We start from the raw sequence: 12707 nt of genomic DNA on the forward strand, positions 1-12707 counted from the left end.
ATTAACAGAGTCCAATTGACCGAAGTTGCATTAGTTTGGCTGGTCAATAAATACTTACTTGGTTTACTTACGAGTTAGATCGACACCAAACTAACAAATGGCATATTCACTAGTCGTTCACCGAGCGGAAAACAAAATATTCTAAAATCTTATGGAGACTCGTAAGGCATTATTAGGGGCAAGTCACCCAGTACCGGACACTTAAGGATTTTGACATATATAAAATCAACACTTTGCATAACTTCAGTTTTTTTTTCACTGGAAGAGTAATATAAAAAACTATTTTCCATTAAAAATAGGTTACACGTACTTGAATCACTAATGAACCATTTTAGAAGCCAAATGAGAAATCGATAAACATCATTATTTAAAAATTGTGTCTCTCAGTTCCAGACACTTAACCAGAAATCTGTGTTGTCGAAAATTAGCCGAAACAAAACAATTCGATCGGCGGTAGATAAAAACAAACAAATCTCTGTGTTCATGGATGATTCTGACAAATAAAATCACATATGCTAAGTTTTTGTCTTTTTTGTTGATTTTATCGTATTAGCTACTAAGGTGCACCATTTGAACTATGAAAGTCAGAAGTGTCCGGCGCTGGGGGACTAATATAATATAAATATAATCCCCCTATATACAACTCTTTTCTAAATTTATGCTCAAGATTTCAAACATCCAGTTATTGCAATTTTGATTCAAGAATTATTTCAGACAGTAAAAATGGTGAATGTTACGGTTTGAACATTCTTTCTACAATTTTCAGATAAAATATAATCTTTAAAGCATGAGTTTCTAATACGCATTTTGTTAACATTCCATCTATTTGACATGATGTATCTTGGCATTTGAAACGGGCAATAACAATGGGAAAATATATTCAAATATTGGATATTGCGAGAACCAAGCTGACAGTGATATAAAATTGTGCTATAGACTCCTAATTAAATTAATCCTATTGAGGGAACAATCTAGTTCTATCCTGTCTCACGTAATAAACATTGGACGATTTTTTATAAACCATTTGGACTTAAATTGGAATTAATAGGCTGTATGAATAAGACCGTTTGCTTTGCTTTTCCCGTTTAAATCTTATAGGAGAGTTTGCTCTAGCTCCTTTATTCATATGGTACGTGTCCCACCCCAGTGTGAGGTGGAAACTGGACACGCCAGTAATTGACCTTCTAACGAGCAACATAGAAAAAACAATGTGATCAAGCTAATGACTATTTTTTCATGAAATTTAACTCAAAGTTTGATTTTCATACAAAATTATTTATCCAGAGCAGTGCCAGAAAACGAATAGTCTAACTTCTCTTTTTCATTTTTCGTATCTAACGCTCAACCCAGCTATTTTTTTCAATTCAGATATAATAGCAAACCCTAGGTGCTACATTCCGTTATCGAAACTTGACCTTCTGTTTTTTTATACGACAGACTTCGCAGCCAGCTGTTAGAGTGCAGGACAATTGCAGGGCCAGTTGCTACGATCCTATTGACTCTAACAGCCTCTCCCAGTCGAGATTAGAACATACGACGACTGGCTTATTAGGCCAGCGTCATACCTCGGAGCCAACTGGGAGGCAGTAATTCAGATATATTACAATCATTCAAATCATTTAAATCACTCATAGAAAGAAATTAAGGTCAATCATTTTGCTCTAGATGACCTTTTTCTTCAAAAGTAAGAAAGGGAAAATTCGCGGAATATTTTTTTCGCAATTTACCTGAATTCTTGTTTTTCAAAAACATCAACATATCAATTTCAAAACAAATTTCGTATGTAGTTCATGATATTACACGTCACAACAATTTAGGTTTTCTTGCCACAGGCACTGATCCCTAGCCAAATATACAATTTTTCACGACCTTATCCGCCAAAATAAACTTGCATCCGCTAGGAACCATCCCGCGAGTAGGAGCTTTGAAGAACTTGACCCCCGATAATTGTAATCGACTTTCGCATAAGTTTCACATCCATGATCTATCGCGCTTCAACAGCACCTAGTCGTACTTACATGCCTGAATTCTGGCCATTCGCTCGGTACCACCAGTAGCCTTCCAAATTCGCCGCACAGTGTATCAGCCATCTTCAGTTTTTTCTCCAAATCAATCTGAGATATTGGGATTAGCCTTAACTTTCCGAATGATCTTTACCCGCAGTTGACGATCAAGGGTTTCACTCCGACGTTTGGTTTGCACTTTGCGGGCAGTCGAGAGAATTTTCTAACACATTTTGTTAAAAAGTTTTTGATATCTATACCTTTGGGATAATCCAGCAGTTTTGCTTGCTCCCGAGTTGACGCCAATGGATTTTAGAGTTGACTGTGTCAATCATTTTTATTTTCTCCTCTTGCATGATAAATATTTCGAAACCACATCAGTTTTAGACTACAAAAAATATAATCCAAGCAGAACTGTTTACAAGTAACATAACGCATTCAAAAAGTTGCGTATCCGACTGAGAGCACCGCTATCGCCAATATGAATTGCCCCATTTCTAAACGATCTAAGCTTAATTTATTTAAATTGAACAATTATTTTTATCAAGAACTCAAAACGGTTTCTCAAACGGTCAAACAATTTTATAATCCGACCAGTTGAAAAATTTTTCGGTCGGGAAAATCATACATAAACCGGGAAAAAACCGGGAATTTGAAATTTGGAATTGAGTGGCCACCCTGCCTAATAAATTTCAAACGGAAAGCAGCTTTATTTCAACGAAAAAAGCGTGATGAAATTAAGAAAAATTTGAGGAATTCCCTGATGAAGTAGGACCGTTTACAAGCTCCAAAGAACTTTGGCTAAAAATTGGGCGTCTCACGGGAAAACGTACTGCACGAAAACAGAACAATGTAATTGTAGATGACGAAGACCTGGCGAAAGCCTTTATCGATATGCATTTTGGGAAACACGATCCGCAACCAGATATAGCGTACAGATGGAGTTATGCCCGTACATCTCTCACTACGGACAAATTACTAAACAGAAGTACATGGCTCGACATCCTACACAGCAAGAAAAAAACAACAGCTCCAGGTGAAGATCGAATCTCTTACGAATTACTTACACATCTACAGCCCGAAGTAATCGATAACATCGTAGACGATATTAACAATATGTGGACTAGAAACTACCTGGACGACTCTCTCAAAGTTATCAAAATAGTGCCAATCCCAAAACCTGGGAAAGACCCAAGTCACCCAACCGGTCCACGTCCCATTTCATTAGTACCTACAATCACCAAAATAGCGAATTCAGCGGTTCTGGAACGACTACAGGAATCTCTGGATAAACGTAGCCTGCTCCCACAAATGTCATTCGGTTTCCGTAAAGGAATGTCAACAAATATGTGCCTGTCCTTTATAGTAAACTGGGTCAAGGAACAAAAACGACAACGCCAAGTTGCAGCGATAATATGCGTTGACTTGTTAAATGCTTTCAACGCTGTTAATACGAATAAACTAGAAGAAATTCTAATAGCAGCTGATATTGAGTCAGACATCGTTTTATGGGTCCTTTCATTTATACGCAACAGGAAGATATGTCTACAATTGAGAGATAAAGTGTTGAGCAGAACGATCAGTAACGGACTCCCCCAAGGCGATGTCTTATCACCCACCTTGTTCAACATCTACACAATGGGGCTCCTTGAGCTTAATACAGAAAATGTTCTTTTGGTCCAATTTGCTGACGATTTTGGGATACTCGTAAAAGGAAAAAACCTGGAAGAGGTCAATGAAAATGCTCAATCATATTTGGACCGATTTACGGAAGCAACAAACAATTTGCAATTTGAAGTAAATCCCCATAAAACCAAATCTATATTATTCCAAAACAACGACAAAGAACTAGATATTTCCATTTCCGGAGAACCAATAGAAACAGTAAGAAACCATAAACACTTGGGAGTTATTTTGGATCGTTTCATGAGCTTCGGAGTACATATAAAGGATGTACGCACGAAGGTTCAACAAAGATTAGATATGGTTAAAGTCTTGAATGGAGCAAACGGTGGAGCACACCCACAAACGATGATTCGCATATACAAAGCCCTATGTCAAAGCGTCATGGAATATGGATGCACAACGTACAACAACGCCAAGAAAACCAATAAAAACATACTGACTTTAGCCAATAACCAATGTCTGAGGAAGGTCACGGGGACAACACGATCAACGCCGCTTAATGTACTATCAGCCCTGAGTGCACAAGCGCCACTAGAACTGAGACACGAACATGTAACCGCCAGGGAAATCACTCGAAACTTATCAAGGGATACAGCGGTTGCTCGTCAACTCAAAAACATAAACGAGCAAAGCAATGATTCTGAAAACAACACGTACATGGAAAACATATATGTTGTAAATCACGAAGGTGCTTATTACCAATCTCACTTCACGGTGAAATCAACGTGAAGTGAATATGGCCCTATTCCGAAAGTCACGCAAGTGAGATGAAAAGTGAGAAGACACACCTCCCGTGAAAACAGGGTTATTCCCAATATCATGCGACAAGCGTGGAATCGAAAAAAACGACATTTCGCGTGAAAACATTTCACTTTGTTTTTGGGTGGTGAAATGATTCCACGAAAAGAGGTAAATTTTATTTATCAATTATTTTACATTTGATTAGTCAGTAGAAGGCAAATTTTTGTGTTTTTAACAACTAATTGAACTATTTTATTGCAGCAGCGCACAATAAACTCAAATTATGGTACAAGGAATACGACGGGTCGTTTTCAGTCGTCGAAAAAATCTGCCCCCGGCATGGTCGCCGGAAACAACGTCTACAACAATTACGGCTTTCGACCCAGTGACGTAGCCAGGATTTTCGTTTGGGGGGGGGGCAAGCCATTTTTTTATTAGAGAAGTTTTAAACTTAAGAGTTCCACTCGTCTCTGATGCAGAAAACCATTTGTTTAAGAAATACGTTTAATGCTTGTGTTACAGAATGTTCTTTCGAATTAATTAATTAATTTATTCAAGTATTCATGTAACACAAGTAAGTTTCTAATGGTTTTCAAAAGTTTGCGTACAAATGTGATTTCTGTTAATTAGTTTGCTGTTGAGAAGAATGTTTTACGGGATTTTTAAAGACTGCATAGCTTCTAGTACACTCGCGTCAAGCCTACTTTTCCCTCCGCAAGACGCTTCGATCAAGGAGCATACGCCGCACAAAGCTGATGGTGTACAAAGCGCTAATCAGACCGGTAGTCCTTCAGCTAACGAATTGCTCGCCGGATCTCTTCGAGATCGGGAGCCGGCACGCTGCTGTCGTTTGGAGGCACCCCGAGGTTAACTTCCGTTGCGTCTCCTATTGCTATATCGCCGTTGAGGTGCTCATCGATATACTGCTTCCACCTATCGACCACCTCGCGCTCGTTTGTGATTAGATCCCCTCCCTCGCCCTACACATGTCAGGTTTAGGTGTGTGGCCCTTACGAGTTTAGTTCATATTCTCGTAAAACATGCGCGTGTCATTAGCCCAGAATAGTTGTTCCAGCTCCTCACGATCTCTGTCATCCTTCTGGCGCTTTTTCCTCTTCAGGATCATGATCAACTGATTCCGCGCTCGTCGATACTTGGCCATATTCTCTCTCGTGAATATGATTAGATAGTTTTTCCAACCTCCTTTTTTCGTCTCTATCGTTTGTTGTATTCCCCATCAAACCAATCATTTCGTGCACTCGAGGTTTCCACTCCTAGCACCAAGGTTGCAGCCTCGTTGACGGCCGAGCGTATCTTTTTTTTTCATGTGTGGACTCATTACTGTGAGCATCACATTAAGTGAGCGATATGCTTATTAAATTTTATGCGTGCTTGCGTGTATTGGGGTTTACCCTTCCTTCAAAGCTTGATCTACTTTACCCACGTATTCCTCGCTGCCAGCACTATCCCATATTACAGCCGTCCCTGGCGAGGACTCATTCGTACCTCTGACCAGTACACTTAACTATAGGAGGGACATTTGCACTGTCAAGAGGCTTCAGAGGGTAAATATAGAATTCAGCACGAAGGAAGGGTAAATTGGAGGGGCCTGAGAATAAACTCATGTTAAAGTCACTTGACATCGAATGGCTTGATTCTACTAAGATTCGAACCCTGACCACTCGCTTGTCAAAGCAGACTCGGTAACCTTGCGGCTACGGAGCCCCCCCGAGCGTATCTTATTCCATCCGTTTTCGAAGAGTCGATGAAGGTAGAGCTCCAACCAGTACGCTCGCGTAGTTTTCGGCAACTGGCGGGTTGTTTAGCTGCCGAATGTTTAACCGAAGAGGGCGACTTTGTCGCGAGGTAGAAACCGTCGAGTTTTAAGCGCAAATGCACTGCTACTAGGTAATGGTCCGAGTCGATGGGGAGTTGGTGACGTTCGAGAAAACTCCGGCCCTCGATGAGAATATGGTCGATTTGGTTCGAAGTTCGTTGGTCAGGTGATCTCTGGGTGGCTTTGTGGATATCTTTGTGGGAAAAGAAAGTGCTTCTGATCACCAAGTCTCGGGAAGCTGCAAAGTTGATGCATCGCTGGTTGTTGTCGTTCGTGTCGGTATGCGGGCTATGGGGACCGATCACCGGTCTATACATTACTTCCCTGCCGACCTGGGCGTTCATAGCCTTCGTGTGGACAATGTACGTTTATGATAGTGTAGTTGAAGAAACGGCCTTTTATCCTCAACACGTCCTTGTAACCGGTGGTTCCTATTTATATGGTCTTGTGACTCCATCCCAAGAAATCACTTTTTCTTTGCCATAAAAACATCAATCCCAATACCCTAATTACGCCTCTGACCAGACTGACATTGATGTGAGAGTGACGAGTGGTTATCTCAGACATCGCTCTGCTGTGTACTAGAGATGGTCGGGTAGCGGAAAATTTACCCGAAACCCGCACCCGTACCCGTACCCGCCGGGTACGGGTCGGGTTCGGGTATTGAAAAAAAATAATTTGCGGGTTCGGGTCGGGTACGGGTTTGGTTTTGAAACCGGGTACGGGTCGGGTCGGGTCTATTGACCTCGTTTAACACTAAAGATTGTCGGGTATCCGGACCCGTACCCGTGCCCGACGGGTTGCGGTCGGGTTCGGGTATCAAAAAAAAATAAACTTGCGGGTTCGGGTCGGGCACGGGTTTTTATTTTTTTTCCTAATCGGGTACGGGTCGGGTTCGGGTATTCAAATTTTCATACCCGACCATCTCTACTGTGTACCGCAAGTCCCATTCACACTGAACAATCTTCATGAAGAGGGTGTGAACGCACTCCACCAAAGTACTTATAGTTAGCACTAGGGGGACATTGATTGGCAACGTCACCAACAGTTAAGCCCCAAACACAATGCATACGGATTTTACTACGTTGCGGCAATTTGACAGTTTTTCCATGGGTTTTCTGTCAAATTTCCGCAACGCAGTAAAATCCGTATGCATTGTGTCTGGGCCTTTACGGAACCAAACGGATGTGGCCAGATCTGTCAAAATTCAACAGTTGGTTGAAGTGAGGCCCATCTAATAAAGTTTAGCTTATTAAGGTTCAAACACAGGCAATTAATTTTCATGATGCTCATGATTTCCGTTGAGTGTGTACATACGCATACAATGCACACACCACTAAAGCACTTTTTCTTCCCGATTTTGAATAGCCCTACCGTAATTTCTACAACTTGTTTCTGAAAAAAGAAACAGTTTATACAGAAAATATACCCCACTTTTGTTGAAAAATATCTTGTATCTTCCAATAATCCTCTCAATGAAAAACAGTAGTGAAAATTAAAAAGCTTGCTGTACACCGCGATTGTGTTGTTTACATATACACGAATACGTTGTACTCTCTTCTACTACTTGAGCGGAATTATCATTAAACCAGCGATGCCAGCTTTAGAGCCAATACTTTTGTGACAGTTTTTATCAAATCGCTGTTTTTTTTCGAATTACTCTTCATTTAGGTAATTATAATCTAATATTTTACTACTGAAAAATCAAAAAATCAAAATTGATTTAAAAACCCATGTAAAACACAATCATTAAACCGTTATTTTTTGATCCAAAATAAATGTGGATGTACAAAAGCCATAAACTTGGCTCCTATGCTGGATTGGTTTCTCCCTGAGAGAGACTCACGCAGCCAGTACGATCTGTCATATGCAGCCAGCCGTTATCGTTGGTCAAAAATGGAAAAGTATTGATAACTCACAGTTGGCGATTTTTGAAAAACACACATTTAAAATTGATTTAGTCTTGTTTGTTCCACTGGAAATTGACTTTTTTGTAAAATGTGAAATACCCGTGGACCAACTAGCACCAAAATATATCATTTTAAAACGCACAGTTTACATGCACAATGAGGATTTCACGCACAAGTTTGATTTGTCAACCCGAAAATGAAACCAAGAACAGCCACAGCATGAGAAAACAGATGTCCCTAAAGCTGGCAGTACAAAGTTAGCAGAACATTAGTAGCACCATTCAGTTAATTGATGCTCAATTAATGCTAATTAATGCTCCTAACGACGAATTTAATGCTCCATTGTTTCATAGGAAAAAAACAATGCACTGCTAGCTTTAGATAAAGTTAGCAGGACAAAGTTCGGAAATGGCACTTCCGGTGCAGATAGAGCTACCCAAGTACGACCATCATTTAATGCTCATTTAATGCTCCAGGAAAAACATAACTTTGGTAACTTTGGACGTCATTTTCCATGAAAAATTGAGCAAAAAAGAAAATGCACTGCTAGCTTTAGATAAAGTTAGCAGGACAAAGTTCGGAAATGGCACTTCCGGTGCAGATAGAGCTACCCAAGTACGACCATCAATTAATGCTCATTTAATGCTCCAGGAAAAACATAACTTTGGTAACTTTGGACGTCATTTTCCATGAAAAATTGAGCAAAAAAGAAAACGCACTGCTAGCTTTAGATAAAGTTAGCAGGACAAAGTTCGGAAATGGAACTTCCGGTGCAGATAGAGCTACCCAAGTACGATCATCAATTAATGCTCATTTAATGCTCCAGGAAAAACATAACTTTGGTAACTTTGGACGTCATTTTCCATGAAAAATTGAGCAAAAAAGAAAATGCACTGCTAGCTTTAGATAAAGTTAGCAGGACAAAGTTCGGAAATGGCACTTCCGGTGCAGATAGAGCTACCCAAGTACGATCATCAATTAATGCTCATTTAATGCTCCAGGAAAAACATAACTTTGGTAACTTTGGACGTCATTTTCCATGAAAAATTGAGCAAAAAAGAAAATGCACTGCTAGCTTTAGATAAAGTTAGCAGGACAAAGTTCGGAAATGGCACTTCCGGTGCAGATAGAGCTACTCAAGTACGACCATCATTTAATGCTCATTTAATGCTCCAGGAAAAACATAACTTTGGTAACTTTGGACGTCATTTTCCATGAAAAATTGAGCAAAAAAGAAAATGCACTGCTAGCTTTAGATAAAGTTAGCAGGACAAAGTTCGGAAATGGCACTTCCGGTGCAGATAGAGCTACCCAAGTACGATCATCAATTAATGCTCATTTAATGCTCCAGGAAAAACATAACTTTGGTAACTTTGGACGTCATTTTCCATGAAAAATTGAGCAAAAAAGAAAATGCACTGCTAGCTTTAGATAAAGTTAGCAGGACAAAGTTCGGAAATGGCACTTCCGGTGCAGATAGAGCTACCCAAGTACGATCATCAATTAATGCTCATTTAATGCTCCAGGAAAAACATAACTTTGGTAACTTTGGACGTCATTTTCCATGAAAAATTGAGCAAAAAAGAAAATGCACTGCTAGCTTTAGATAAAGTTAGCAGGACAAAGTTCGGAAATGGCACTTCCGGTGCAGATAGAGCTACCCAAGTACGATCATCAATTAATGCTCATTTAATGCTCCAGGAAAAACATAACTTTGGTAACTTTGGACGTCATTTTCCATGAAAAATTGAGCAAAAAAGAAAATGCACTGCTAGCTTTAGATAAAGTTAGCAGGACAAAGTTCGGAAATGGCACTTCCGGTGCAGATAGAGCTACCCAAGTACGACCATCAATTAATGCTCATTTAATGCTCCAGGAAAAACATAACTTTGGTAACTTTGGACGTCATTTTCCATGAAAAATTGAGCAAAAAAGAAAATGCACTGCTAGCTTTAGATAAAGTTAGCAGGACAAAGTTCGGAAATGGCACTTCCGGTGCAGATAGAGCTACCCAAGTACGACCATCAATTAATGCTCACTTAATGCTCCAGGAAAAACATAACTTTGGTAACTTTGGACGTCATTTTCCATGAAAAATTGAGCAAAAAAGAAAATGCACTGCTAGCTTTAGATAAAGTTCGGAAATGGCACTTCCGGTGCAGATAGAGCTACCCAAGTACGACCATCAATTAATGCTCATTTAATGCTCCAGGAAAAACATAACTTTGGTAACTTTGGACGTCATTTTCCATGAAAAATTGAGCAAAAAAGAAAATGCACTGCTAGCTTTAGATAAAGTTAGCAGGACAAAGTTCGGAAATGGCACTTCCGGTGCAGATAGAGCTACCCAAGTACGACCATCAATTAATGCTCATTTAATGCTCCAGGAAAAACATAACTTTGGTAACTTTGGACGTCATTTTCCATGAAAAATTGAGCAAAAAAGAAAATGCACTGCTAGCTTTAGATAAAGTTAGCAGGACAATGTTCGGAAATGGCACTTCCGGTGCAGATAGAGCTACCCAAGTATGACCATAATTTAATGCTCCAGGAAAAACATAGTTTCGGTAACTTTGGTAGTCATTTTCCATGAAAAATTGAGCGACGAAAAAAATGTACTGCTAGCTTCAGATAAAGTCGTCACATTCGTTCTACCGGGTTGCAACACCAATAAGGTATAGCGGGGTGTTGAAAAAGAAGGCACCACATACATACTGCCGAAACTCAACTTTCAAAATAGCGTATTTCCGAAGACTCCAGAACTTGTATTTCGCAACATGGCCACACCGCAGCGCTCGAGACCCCGGTTAAATGCGCAACCAACTTTGCGCAAGCAAGTTGCATGCAAGTTGCTTGCGCATTTAACCGCGCAGAAAACTTTTGCTTTGCCCAGAACTGCCGAGTTCTGGGAAAATTCTGAGTACGAGCGAATGTTCACCTACTAGTGGGCCAAGTTTCAGGAAAATTTCTTGTTTGGTAAATTCCTTAAACCGGAGCAATCTGTGTACAAGTGACCTAAGTCCTGCATATATCGCCAGTACTGAGGAAAACTCTCGCTTTTCCCAGAACTGCCGGGTTCTGGGAAAATTCAGAAAAACAAAGCAAAAATCGCATGTATAGCAAATTTAAAAAATAAAAAAAAAGTGCTTCCCCGCGTCTGGGCAGGGATTCGAACCTATGTCATGTCGCATGCTCTGCGGCTAGTGTAGCCAGTGAACCGTTGACGCACTTATGTAACTGGGTGCAGAATGCGTATTTAATTTAGGTCTGTTAGTTCGAGAAGTGAATTTGTGCGTACCATCGGCAACAGTGAGTTTAGATTTCGCGCTTATTTTTCGCTGCGTCTATGCGACATGTAGGGGAACAGGTGCTAAAATGCCATGTCGGAACAAAACGCGCCACTGTAATAAATTTTTCATTTTTTGTATGATTTATGTAATACAGGAAACTTTTATGATACACACGAGTTAATAATGAGAAATAGAAGCGAATAGCACCATAATTACTGTTGAAAAGTGTATAGGTATGCGTATAATATTGCAGTGGCGCGTTTTTCCCCAACTGGGAATTTTATCCAGAATTCCCCTACTAATTTTTGTATGCTTGGCGACACTCTTGGTTGTAGGGTAGGTGGGGGTGATTCTGACTATGATGTGATTTTAATTTTTTTTTCTCTAAAAGTCTAGCAGTTTGTCTGATTTCTCACCAAACTCCTCTCGTTCGATGTCTAGTTGTACCATAACTAACGTTAACTAACATATTGTGCTTTGCTTCGACAGTGTCGTAAACAAATCACCTACCTAAGTGTATTGCTGATGTTAGTTTGCCCTCTGATGTTTTAATATTTTTACAGTTTTGCCCCAGTCTCGAGAAACAAAAAGTGGAAAGTTGTTTTCAAGACACCGCATGTTTTACGTAGGACTACGCAACATTGAAGTAATAAGTGCTGGTAGAAATCACGAAAAGTATGAAGGTTTAAAGAAATAGATGTTTAATGCGTAGGATAGTAAGTAGGATAGTAAGGATAGTAAGTCGGAACGTCCGCTGAAAGCATCATAGTTTTTATTTTCACCGAAAAAAACTCAATTCGACAGAGCTTGACATTTTGCAAAAGTTTGTCACGTAAATTTTTAATTTACTGTATTGTAATAAATGCACTGAAACATTCCTATAAATTTGATATCAGAAGACAAGTTCAAATTTCCTAAATGCTCGTGCTTTGTATATCTGTTATATCCGTTTCTTAGAGTTCGTACGTTCACCAAGAGTTTCATCAGGCCACAATCACACTTTTGACGTAGGACTACGTCTTTGTTTACTATACTAGGACTGGGTAGCACTTTGTAAAAACGAAAATAGAAGTGTAACGTTTGAATGAAAGATTTCAAATTGTAATAACTTCTGAACTACTGCATGAAACTGAACAATTTATATGTCGTTGGATAGATAAAATGACCAGCAATTTTATAGGGAAGCAATTTCAAGAAAGTAATTTTAAGAAGGGCGTAAGAGGGGGGCTCTTATTCAAAT

Source organism: Sabethes cyaneus, chromosome 1, assembly GCF_943734655.1.
Source record: "Sabethes cyaneus chromosome 1, idSabCyanKW18_F2, whole genome shotgun sequence".
Classification (NCBI taxonomy): domain Eukaryota; kingdom Metazoa; phylum Arthropoda; class Insecta; order Diptera; family Culicidae; genus Sabethes; species Sabethes cyaneus.